This window comes from Bos taurus, chromosome 3 (assembly GCF_002263795.3).
Source record: "Bos taurus isolate L1 Dominette 01449 registration number 42190680 breed Hereford chromosome 3, ARS-UCD2.0, whole genome shotgun sequence".
NCBI lineage: Eukaryota > Metazoa > Chordata > Mammalia > Artiodactyla > Bovidae > Bos > Bos taurus.
In genome coordinates, this window is record NC_037330.1 from 6,591,021 (window position 1) to 6,603,992 (window position 12,972).

Consider the following 12,972-nt stretch of genomic DNA (forward strand, 5'->3'; position numbering starts at 1 on the left):
TTGACCACTTCCAATTTGCCTTGATTCATGGACCTAACATTCCAGGTTCCTATGCAGTATTGTTCTTTACAGCATCAAACTTGCTTCTATCACCAGTCATATCCACAACTGGGTATTGTTTTTGTTTTGGCTCCATCCCTTCATTCTTTGTGGAGTTATTTCTCCACTCATCTCCTGTAGCATATTCAGCAGCTACCAACCTGGGGAGTTTCTCTTTCAGTATCCTATCATTTTGCCTTCTCATACTGTTCATGGGGTTCTCAAGGCAAGCACTGATGTGGTTTGCCATTCCTTCTCCAGTGGACCTCATTCTGTCAGACCTCTCCACCATGACCCGTCTGTCTTGGATGGCCCCATACAGCATGGCTCAGTTTCATTGAGTTAGACAAGGCTGTGATCCGTGTGATCAGGTTGGCTAGATTTTGTGATTATGGTTTCACTGTGTCTGCCTTCTGATGTCCTCTTGCAACACCTACCATCTTATTTGGGTTTCTCTTACATTGGACGTGGGGTATCTCTTCACGGCTGCTCCAGCAAAGCACAGCTGCTGCTCCTTACCTTGGATGAGGTGGCCCCTCCTGACCTTGAACATGGAGTAGCTCCTCTCGGGCCTCCTGCGCCCATGCAGCTGCCACTCCTTGGACGTGGGGTTGCTCCTCTCGGCCTCCGCCCCAACCTCAGGCATGGGGTAGCGCCTCTCGGCCACCACTGCTGACCTTGAGCATGGGATAGCTCCTCTAGGCCGCACTTCTGCACAGTCCGTCACAGCTGCCGCGCTTCTGCACGGTCCATCACAGCCGCTGAGCAAAGCTAGTGGAGGTGATGGAATTCCAGTTGAGCTATTTCAAATCCTAAAAGATGATGCTGTGAAAGTGCTGCACTCAATATGCCAGCAAATTTGGAAAACTCAGCAGTGGCCACAGGACTGGAAAAGGTCAGTTTTCATTCCAATCCCAAAGAAAGGCAATGCCAAAGAATTCTCAAACTACTGCACAATTGCACTCATCTCACACACTAGTAAAGTAATGTTCAAAATTCTCCAAGCCAGACTTCAGCAATACATGAACCGTGAACTTCCAGATATTCAAGCTGGTTTTAGAAAAGGCAGAGGAACCAGAGATCAAATTGCCAACATCCACTGGCTCGTGGAAAAAACAAGAGAGTTCCAGAAAAACATCTATTTCTGCTTTATTGACTATGCCAAAGCCTTTGCCTGTGTCGATAACAATAAGCTGTGGAAAATTCTGAAAGAGATGGGAATACCAGACCACCTGAACCGCCTCTTGAGAAATCTGTATGCAGGTCAGGAAGCAACAGTTAGAACTGGACATGGAACAACAGACTGGTTCCAAATAGGAAAAGGAGTACGTGAAGGCTGTATATTATCACCCTGCTTATTTAACTTATATGCAGAGTACATCATGAGAAACGCTGGACTGGAAGAAGCACAAGCTGGAATCAAGATTGCTGGGAGAAATATCAATAACCTCAGATACGCAGATGACACCACCCTTATGGCAGAAAGTAAAGAGGAACTAAAAAGCCTCTTGATGAAAGTGAAAGAGGGGAGTGAAAAAGTTGGCTTAAAACTCAATATTCAGAAAACGAAGATCATGGCACCTGGTCCCATCACTTCATGGGAAACAGATGAGGAAACATTGGAAACAGTGTCAGACTTTATTGGGGGGGGGGGGGGGGGCTCCAAAATCACTGCAGATGGTGACTGCAGCCATGAAATTAAAAGATGTTGACTCCTTGGAAGGAAAGTTATGACCAACCTAGATAGCATATTAAAAAGCAGAGACATCACTTTGCCAACAAATGTCCGTCTAGTCAAGGCTATGATTTTTCCAGTAGTCATGTATGGATGTGAGAGTTGGACTACAAAGAAAGCTGAGCACCAAAGAATTGATGCTTTTGAACTGTGGTGTTGGAGAAGACTCTTGAGAGTCCCTTGGACTGCAAGGAGATCCAGCCAGTCCATCCTAAAGGAGATCAGTCCTAGGTGTTGATTGAAAGGACTGATGCTGAAGCTGAAACTCCAATACTTTGGCCACCTCATGTGAGGAGTTGACTCATTGGAAAAGACCCTGATGCTGGGAGGCATTGGAGGCAGGAGGAGAAGGGGACAACAGAGGATGAGATGACTGGATGGCATCACCAACTCAATGGACATGAGTTTGGGTAAACTCCAGGAGTTGGTGATGGACAGGGAGGCCTGGCATGCTATGAATCATGGGGTCACAAAGAGTCGGATATGACTGAGCAACTGAACTGAACTGAACTGAACCTATTATTTGTAATCTTAATTATTTAGATTATCATATTTTAATTTAATAATAGTTTTAGCAATTATATATCACTGTTATATAATTAATGTGATATAATTCTTATAGTGATATGTTTATAATTTTCAGGTATAATAATTATTTTTAATAACAAATTATTTTAAACTTAATCTAATTTTTATCAATTTAAATGAGGAATAGAAAATGCCAATGTGAGTAAGATGGTCCATGTTCAGCTTTTGTCCCAAATAAAAAACATCTATGCAGGCCTTCCCCCCAGGTCGGCAGTATAGAAGTCAGCTCGCCCCTAAAGCAGATCTTCTATTGAATTTCTTATGTGGTTAAGTAAGAAGCTCATAATATCCACCAGAGAAAGTCAGGTGAATAGCCTTAGACTCAATATCACAGCCTCTGGGCAACTCACTATTTATTTATTTTTAATTTTTGTGCAGGTGCAGGAGGGCCTAGAGGAGCTGTCCCACGTTGAAGGTCAGGAAGGGCGGCGGTGAGGAGATACCCCTCATCGAAGGTAAGGACCAATGGCTGCGCTTTGTTGGAGCAGCTGTGAAGAGATACCCCACGCCCAAGGTAAGAGAAACCCAAGTAAGATGGTAGGTGTTGCAAGAGGGCATCAGAAGGCAAACACACTGAAACCACACTCACAGAAAACTAGTCAATCTAATCACACTAGGACCACAGCCTTGTCTAACTCAATGAAACTAAGCCATGCCCGTGGGGCAACCCAAGATGGGCGGATCATGGTGGAGAGATCTGACAGAATGTGGTCCACTGGAGAAGGGAATGGCAAACCACTTCAGTATTCTTGCCTTGAGAACACCATGAACAGTATGAATAGGCAAAATGATAGGATACTGAAGGAGGAACTCCCCAGGTCAGTAGGTGCCCAATATGCTACTGGAGATCAGTGGAGAAATAACTCCAGAAAGAATGAAGAGATGGAGCCAAAGCAAAAAGAATACCCAGCTGTGGATGTGACTGGTGATAGAAGCAAGGTCTGATGGTGTAAAGAACAATATTGCATAGGAACCTGGAATGTCAGGTCCATTAATCAAGGCAAATTGGAAGTGGTCAAACAAGAGATGGCAAGAGCGAATGTCAACATTCTAGGAATCAGCAAACTGAAATGGACTGGAATGGGTGAATTTAACTCAGATGACCAATATATTTACTACTGCAGGCAGGAATCCCTCAGAAGAAATGGAGTGGCCATCATGGTCAACAAAAGAGTCCAAAATGCAGTACTTGGATGCAATCTCAACAATGACAGAATGATCTCTGTTCGTTTCCAAGGCAAACCATTCAATATCACAGTAATCCAAGTCTATGCCCCAACCAGTAACACTGAAGAAGCTGAAGTTGAACGGTTCTATGAAGACCTAAAAGACCTTTTAGAACTAACACCCAAAAAAGATGTCCTTTTCATTATAGAGGACTGGAATGCAAAAGTAGGAAGTCAAGAAACACCTGGAGTAACATGCAAATTTGGCCTTGGAATACAGAATGAAGCAGGGGCAAAGACTAATAGAGTTTTGCCAAGAAAATGCACTGGTCATAATAAACACCCTCTACCAACAACACAAGAGAAGACTCTATACATGGACATCACCAGATGGTCAACACCGAAATCAGATTGATTATATTCTTTGTAGTCAAAGATGGAGAAGCTCTATACAGTTAGCAAAAACAAGACTGGGAGCTGACTGTGGCTCAGACCATGAACTCCTCATTGCCAAATTCAGACTTAAATTGAAGAAAGTAGGGAAAACCACTAGACCATTCAGGTATGACCTAAATCAAATCCCTTATGATTATACAGTGGAAGTGAGAAATAGATTTAAGGGCCTAGATCTGATAGAGTGCCTGATGAACTATGGAATGAGGTTCATGACATTGTACAGGAGACAGGCATCAAGACCATCCCCATGGAAAAGAAATGCAAAAAAGCAAAATGGCTGTCTGAGGAGGCCTTACAAATAGCTGTGAAAAGAAGAGAAGCAAAAAGCAAAGGAGAAAAGGAAAGATATAAACATCTGAATGCAGAGTTCCAAAGAATAGCAAGAAGAGATAAGAAAGCCTTCTTCAGTGATCAGTGCAAGAAATAGAGGAAAACAACAGAATGGGAAAGACTAGGGATCTCTTCAAGAAAATCAGAGATACCAAAGGAACATTTCATGCAAAGATGGGCTCCATAAAGGACAGAATGGTATGGACCTAACAGAAGCAGAAGATATTAAGAAGAGATGGCAAGAATACACAGAAGAACTATACAAAAAAGATCTTCATGACCCAGATAATCACGATGGTGTGATCACTGACCTAGAGCCAGACATCCTGGAATGTGAAGTCAAGTGGGCCTTAGAAAGCACCACTACAAACAAAGCTAGTGGAGGTAATGGAATTCCAGTTGAGCTATTTCAAATCCTGAAAGATGAGGCTGTGAAAGTGCTAAACTCAATATGCCAGCAAATTTGGAAAACTCAGCAGTGGCCACAGGACTGGAAAAGGTCAGTTTTCATTCCAATCCCAAAGAAAGGCAATGTCAAAGAATGCTCAAACTACTGCACAATTGCACTCATCTCACATGCTAGTAAAGTAATGCTCAAAATTCTCCAAGCCAGGCTTCAGCAATATGTGAACCATGAACTTCCTGATGTTCAAGCTGGTTTTAGAAAAGGCAGAGGAACCAGAGATCAAATTGCCAACATCTGCTGGATCATGGAAAAAGCAAGAGAGTTCCAGAAAAACATCTATTTCTGCTTTATTGACTATGCCAAAGCCTTTGACTGTGTGGATCACAATAAACTGTGGAAAATTCTGAAAGAGATGGGAATACCAGACCACCTGATTTGCCTCTTGAGAAATCTGTATGCAGGTCAGGAAGCAACAGTTAGAACTGGACATGGAACAACAGACTGGTTCCAAATAGGAAAAGGAGTACGTCAAGGCTGTATATTGTCACACTGCTTATTTAACTTATATGCAGAGTACATCATGAGAAACACTGGACTGGAAGAAACACAAGCTGGAATCAAGATTGCCGGGAGAAATATCAATAACCTCAGATATGCAGATGACACCACCCTTATGGCAGAAAGTGAAGAGGAACTCAAAAGCCTCTTGATGAAAGTGAAAGTGGAGAGTGAAAAAGTTGGCTTAAAGCTCAACATTCAGAAAACGAAGATCACGGCATCCGGTCCCGTCACTTCATGGGAAATAGATGGGGAAACAGTGGAAACAGTGTCAGACTTTATTTTTCTGGGCTCCAAAATCACTACAGATGGTGACTGCAGACATGAATTTAAAAGATGCTTACTCCTTGGAAAGAAATGACCACCTAGATAGCATATTCAAAGGCAGAGACCTTACTTTGCCAAAAAAGGTCCGTTTAGTCAAGGCTATGGTTTTTCCTGTGGTCATGTATGGATGTGAGAGTTGGACTATGAAGAAGGCTGAGCGCCAAAGACTTGATGCTTTTGAACTGTGGTGTTGGAGAAGATTCTTGAGAGTCCCTTGGACTGCAAGGAGATCCAACCAGTCCTTTCTGAAGGAGATCAGCCCTGGGATTTCTTTGGAAGGAATGATGCTAAAGCTGAAACTCCAGTACTTTGGCCACCTCATGTGAAGAGTTGACTCATTGGAAAAGACTCTGATGCTGGGAGGGATTGGGGGCAAGAGGAGAAAAAGACGACAGAGGATGAGATGGCTGGATGGCATCATTGACTCGATGGATGTGAGTCTCAGTGAACTGCAGGAGTTGGTGATGGACAGGGAGGCCTGGCATGCTGCGATTCATGGGGTCGCAAAGAGTCGGACACGACTGAGTGACTGATGTGATCTAATACAGAAGTAGCTACTATATCCCATTCTAAGCATTTTACATATTGACCCAGAACTTTCCCCACAAAGAGTAATGAGTCCTATCCCAAGGAGAGCTGAGAGAGCTGTGTTTCTATCTTATTTTTAGAACTAACATTGTATGCTTAGTTGAGGAACTTTATGAGCTAAAACTCAGAGACTCTAACATATGAATTAATATTAGACAAGAAAAGAGTAGCCAAGAAGTCACAGCCTAGTGGTTTCAAACCCACCATGGGTTTAATTCAAGAAAAAAGGCAGATGATCTTGAGATTTTCGGTAAGAGGTATGTGAACTTTTAAAATCTGTGACTCCCTAGGAAGCCTGACAACTAGCAATAGCATAATTCTTCAGAAGGAATTATAATATTGTATGTCAACTAGAATTCAGTTTTTTAAAAAAAGAAATTCTCTAGTTTAGTTCTTTCCCAGGTCCTTCCTCATCAAGAAAGCCAACAGACTCTTCAGAAAGGCATATTCTATCATTAACTTACTCTCACTTTACATGTGGGCCCAGAGGGGGAAGGGGAGGATGAGACAAACTGAGAGAGGAGCATTGACATATATACCCTCCCATGTGTAAAATGGATCACTAGTGGGAAGCTGCTGGAAAGCACAGGGAGCTTAGCTCGGTGCTCTGTGATGACCCAGAGGGGAGGGAGGGAGACTCAAGAGGGATGGGATATATGTATACATAAACCTGTAAGCAGGTCAAGAAGCAACCGTTAGAACTGAACCCTTAGAAATGGAACAACAGACTGGTTCCAAATAGGGAAGGGAGTACATCAAGGCTGTATATTGTCACCCTGATTATTTAACTTATATGCAGAGTACATTATAAGAAACGCCAGGCTGGATGAAGCACAGCTGGAATCAAGATTGCTGGGAGAAATATCAGTAACCTCAGATATGTAGATGGCACCACCCTTATGGCAGAAAGTAAAGAAGAACTAAAGAGCCTCTTGATGAAAGTGAAAGAGGAGAGTGAAAAAACTGGCTTAAAGTTCAACATTCAGAAAACTAAGATCATGGCATCTTGTCCCATCACTTCATGGCAAATAGATGGGGAAACAATGGAAACAGTGAGAGATTTTATTTGGGGGGGCTCCAAAATCACTGCAGATGGTGACTGCAGCCATGAAATTAAAAGATGATGACTCCTTGAAAGAAATGGTATGACCAACCTAGACAGCATATTAAAAAGCAGACATTACTTTGCCAGCAATATTTTGGCCAATATTTTGGCCACCTGATGCAAAGAACTGACTCATTGGAAAAGACCTTGATGCTGGGAAAGATTGAAGGCAGGAGAAGAAGGGGATGACAGAGGATGAGATGGCTGGATGGCATCACCGACTCTATGGACATAAATTTGAGTAAGCTCCTGGAGCTGGTGACGGACAGGGAAGTCTGACATGCTGCAGTCCATGGAGTTGCAGAGTAGGACTTGACTGAGTGACTGAACTGAACTGAACTGAAAGCTGATTCATGTTGTTGTATAGCAGAAACTAATACAAGATTGTTAAAAAAAAAAAAAGTATCCCCCCCCCCTTATAGACCACTGAATCTCAAACCCCTCTGGGCAATTGTGGCTTAAGTAATAGTCCAGATCCCCTCCAAAACAGAGAATAGATAACATACTCTGATCTTGCCCAGCACCAGCACAGTTTGCACAGGGCATGATTGTAAAATAAAAAACTGACCGAGGAAGAGAGAAAAACTGAAATGAAAATGACAGCACCACCACCCAACCTCCCTTCAAGCTACAGTCTATTGTGCATGCTTTTAGGAGAACGAAACCTTAAAGACTGTGGAGTAGCTGTGCTAGATAATTAGTAATACATAGTATGGAGATAGATCTGAAAGGAAGATAGGCATAAAAAAATTAAAGCAGCAATAGGCAAATTTTAAGGTGACAATAACTGTAGGTGGGGGTATTTTTACAGTGTGTACCTTGAAGAAATATGCCTAGGAAAGTACCCAAAGGGTGAAATGCAATAAAGAGGAAGCCAACAGACTGGTCCAGGACCGGTGAGGTGCTGGAAAGGCCCAGCTCAGAGACATGAGGGTGGAAAGATTAGTTGGAATAGGTAAGTAGCTTGTGGCAGAGCTAGTACTCACTGCTTTTGTATCTCTTACTGGAAGGAACATCATGAGATAAAATCTAGACAAGCATGTTAGGAAAACAAATATCTGGGCCTGAGAGCAAACAGAAAATAGAGCACTAAGATCCTACAAAGAGTGTTAATTCTACAAGTGGTGATGGAAAGGGACAAAATCAGGAAATGGGCTAAAATGTTAAAAGCTCAGTAGAGCTGCCTAAGAACAATAAAACCTCAAAATAAATATAACACTACTATCATAAGTAATTCAGAGCGTATAACATGCAAACAATGAGAAAGGGTAAAGTTTGAGAACTGCTTGGCAGAACAAGTATTGGCTTTCATTGGGTTCCCTGAAACCAGAATCTGAAAGTACTAAGAGCAGTTTCAGTTCAGGTATACGTCAAGGATGATTTTCTAGCTGACATAAATCTCTGACAAGGGGGAGACTCTACATAGGATGACATTTACATGTGTGTGGTGTGCTCAGCCATGTCCAACTCTTTGAGATCCCATGCACTGTAGCCCGCCAAGTTTCTCTGTCTATGGAATTTTGCAGGCAAGAATACTGGAGTGGGTTGCCATTTCTTACTCTAGGGCATCTTCCCAACCCAGGGATCGAACCTGAGTCTTTTGAGTCTCCTGCATTGGCAGACGGATTGTTAACTATTGTGCCAACTGGAACACTTACACAGACCTAAAGAAATTCCCGAGTGAGAGACAAAGTCAAAGGCCCCAGTGGCATCAGGCTAAAAATATCTGCAGCCTTTTTGAGGTGGAGAAACCCAAAGAAAGAGCAAGAGATCGGGACTTGGAGACAGCCAGACTATAAGTTGTGCGCTCAGGATACACCTGCCACAAATATGTCAGTAGACAGAGCCCAGTGTGACAATGGGGATGTGAGGTGAGTGCAGAGAAAAAGAAAGTTAACTGGGCAGTCAGGCAAGAAAAGGGAAATGTATTAGAGGGAAAAGAGAGGGTGACTGGCCCTTAAGGAGAACCAGCGTCCTCCCTTTCTGACAGAGTCCTTCTTATGCCCTACCAATGAAAAATTCTCTGAAGGGATGGTCACGTAGCCGAAGGTCTGGAATCTGGTGGTCTCACAGCTTTGAGGAGACAGGTACCAATGAGATAACAGGATGCCATCTGGGCAATTTGATCTGTCTCACAGATCACTGTGATTTTATTCTTCCTTTGCAAGGCTGACATAAGGAGCCATCTTATCAATGAGACCCCATGTGGGCCCTACCAGGGGACACAGCACTTAAAGGGAAAAAGAAGTGAAAAGGTCTTACATAAGCAGAGAAGGAAAAGAGGGACTTTCAAACAAAGACCAGTAGGTGCCTGGCCACTGTCATAAACTTTCTAATTTGCAAGTAGAAATGCTTCGAATGCTGCTGCTGCTGCTGCTAAGTCGCTTCAGTTGTGTCCAACTCTGTGCGACCCCATAGACGGCAGCCCACCAGGCTCCCCTGTCCCTGGGATTCTCCAGGCAAGAACACTGGAGTGGGTGCCATTTCCTTCTCCAATGCACGATAGTGAAAAGTGAAAGTGAAGTTGCTCAGTCGTGTCCGACTTTTAGCGACCCCATGGACTGCAGCCCACCAGGCTCCTCCGTCCATGGGATTTTCCTCTGACAAAATGTTTAGGTGCACTTTTGTCCAAAAATGGTCAAATGTCTTTAATGAACTTCATGACAGGCAATTTCTTCCGTAGTTTAAGCTCCAGATAGCTGAAAGAAAGCCCAGCATCTGGTGAAGTTGCAAACCAGATTTTCTCTTTACTTTCATTTTTTTACTGTCTCTCCTCTTCTCCCCACTTACCATCAAGTCCTCTGCTACATCTTTGGTGGGAAGAGCAATGTGGGTCCTCACATTGGCTTAGGAGGGCTGCTACAGGGACTCAGGGTTTGTTTGTAGTTTCTGCTGCTGCTGCTAAGTCACTTCAGTTGTGTCTGACTCTGTGCGACCCCATAGACGGCAGCCCACCAGCCTCTCCATCCCTGGGATTCTCCAGGCAAAAACACTGGAGTGGGTTGCCGTTTCCTTCTCCAATGCATGAAAGTGAAAAGTGAAAGTGAAGTCGCTCAGTCGTGTCCAACTCTTAGCGACCCCATGGACTACAGCCTACCAGGCTCCTCTGTCCATGGGATTTTCCAGGCAAGAGTACTGGAGTGGGGTAAAGTGTTTCAAAAGGATGGAAATGATCAACCATGTTGAAACTGCTACTGTTGGGTCAAGCAAGAGGTGGATCATTACAAGCAGCCATGAAGATCATGGTTGTCAGTGATAAGAACTGTTTTGGTAGAGGGGTGAAGGTGAAAGTCTGCCTGGAGTGGATTTAAGAGAGGAAGAGAGGTGAGGTACTGGAGACAGAGACTAAAGACAGGTCTAAGTTCTGCTACAAAGAAAAGCAAACAAATGGAATAGTAAGTCACTTGGGGAAATGAGGTAACAAATTTTTTTGTCTGATAGATTTTTTGTATAAAGAAAGGAGAAAATGAAATTCATTCCAGGGATTCCTAATTTCCTATTCCAGCCTGAAAAATAATCCAATTTTTGTAGTGTCCTTGAGACTTTGAAACCCATTAAAACAACCATTCCTAACAGCATTTCTCATAATAGAAATTGTCCTTTTATGATATTATGGCAATACTTATTCCTACTCTTTTACCCTCTTCAACATCCCCACACATTTATCACCACTATTTCATAAATCAAGGACAAAACTATGCTGAAAAATGAAGACTTTCCCTCCAGTGAATATGTCTAGAATACAGAAGTTATCCTGAAAAGAGGTCAGAGTAAAATGCTTTCATGTTCATCTGAGGATTAAATATGATTCTGGCATTTAACGCACAGTCTAACCTCCGAAAACTGTAAGTGAAACATAAACATAATATTGTTAGCTATTGCTAGAAAGTCATACAAGGTTATGACAACAACAGCAACGGGGGGTGGGGGGGGTGGGGGGGGGAGCAGCATTGCACATTTCAAAGCAAGATAGCCAAGGGAATTGAATACAATATCATCAGATTGTAGTACGGAAGAAACTTTGAGTTCTATTACAAGTTAATCACTAAAGGGATGTTGCCTATAAACTTAAATTATACATAATGGCCCATCTCTGGGAACCTTGCCTCCCAGGTAATGAGCATTAAGCTAAAATAGTTTTGTTTATCTCACAGAAAGCCTCCTGGCCAGGCCCACCTGTGAAAGGTTGCAGGAAGGACAAAATTAACACATTCCCCTCCTGGCTGGAGCCAGGACTTTAGCCTTTGAGTACAAATGAAGCCTGACTTCTAACTTAAAGGGAAGGTAGTTTTGTGACACTAACATTCTCTCAGTCTGCAGGTTTTCCAAATAAAATCGCTCTTATTTGCCCCAGTAGTTCATCTCTCAGTTTATTAGCCTGTTGAGCAGAGAGCAGTATGATCTTGGACTCTGTAACGAATTTGGTGAAGTCAGCCAAAGGAATCGCAGTTCATGGCTAGCTAGCCCCCATAGGGGAATTTTCAGGTAAGGCCCTAGCAGCTGTTGGGACCACTTTCTTGATGATTTTTCTTTCAGAGTTCCCTGAAGCAGCACTGGCTGCGCCAGCTCTTGGAGCTGGAGCAAAGAATTAACGTTTGGGAGTTGACCAGCTCCATATAAGAGGGTAAGTCATTCTGGTATGTAGAGCCAGAAACTTTACTTCTCTCTGTTTGGGGCTTTTTTCTTTAGAATGAGCCGGTTCGTTTTGAATTTGAGTGAGGTACCCTCAGCCAACCAGAGGTGTAGAATTGGTATAGAATTTAAGGCTCAAGAGACAGTTTTCTATGACAGTTAACCTGGGGTATCCTCTAATGCACATTAATGAAGTCTCCTTTATGTACAGTTGGGAAGGTCCCCTGGAGGAGGAAATGGCAACCCACTCCAGTATTTTTGCCTAGAGAATCCCATGGACAGAGGAGCCTGGCGGGCTACAGTCCATGGGGTCGCAAAAAGTCAGACACGACTGAGCAACTAATACTAATACTTTCCCTGTTGGGAGAGGAAATAATCGCTGTACTTTTACCTGATTTGTGACCCAACTTGTTACTTTGGACACTAGCATTTGTGCGTGCCATTTGTGTTTTGTCTTGCATTTCTGTCTTTGAAAAACGAAGGTTTCAACTACCCCAAAAGAAATCCCTCTGCGGTGCATTTGAGATAAGTGCCCTGATGACCCAGCTTTGAACACATGACTGAGAGGAAGGTGAACAAAGTGTTTGGTCTCCACAAAGGGTTTAGGCAGGGGTATTCTGGGACCCCCATATACCATGTTGCTGTGTTAATTACATTGTGGTCTCCTGAGTTTTGGGTATATGTAAAACTCCAAGACCAAACTTGAGGGTTCATTTACGGTTTTCTGTTTTATCCTTTGGGTATTTCATTTCATTTTGTTTTGGTACCATTTCTCCAGTTATAGCCAAGTCAGTTTTGTGATTTTTGAAACTTTTATTGATGTCAAATGGATGGAAGGAACAGAAAAAAAAAATTGTTTTTGTCTGAGAGTGGGACTTTCCCAGGGAGAAAAGTCCCACTTAGTTCCTAAAGGGACCAAAAGCCCAGCCCGGAATTCAGCACGGTTGATGCCAAGACAGATGATTAGAGGAAATCAGTTTCTACTTAGGAGGAATGGTGGCTTTTGAACAACTCTCTACAATCCTGAAGTTAGAGCTATTTT

General features: G+C 43.0%; 1 long non-coding RNA gene across 2 annotated transcripts in view; it reads left to right on the forward strand.

Moving 5' to 3' along the window:
- Nucleotides 1–2,738: 2,738 nt before the first annotated feature.
- LOC101907096 (uncharacterized) overlaps nt 2,739–12,972 on the forward strand; it is a 53,062-nt gene continuing 42,828 nt past the window's right edge. The window contains exons 1-3 of one of the 2 annotated variants that reach the window (XR_009493822.1): nt 2,739–2,817; nt 10,987–11,143; nt 11,835–11,922. This is a non-coding gene — a long non-coding RNA (uncharacterized lncRNA). Of the gene's footprint in view, nt 2,818–5,107; nt 11,144–11,834; nt 11,923–12,972 lie in introns of those variants that run through there. The other variant, XR_001495588.3, reaches the window with a different exon arrangement.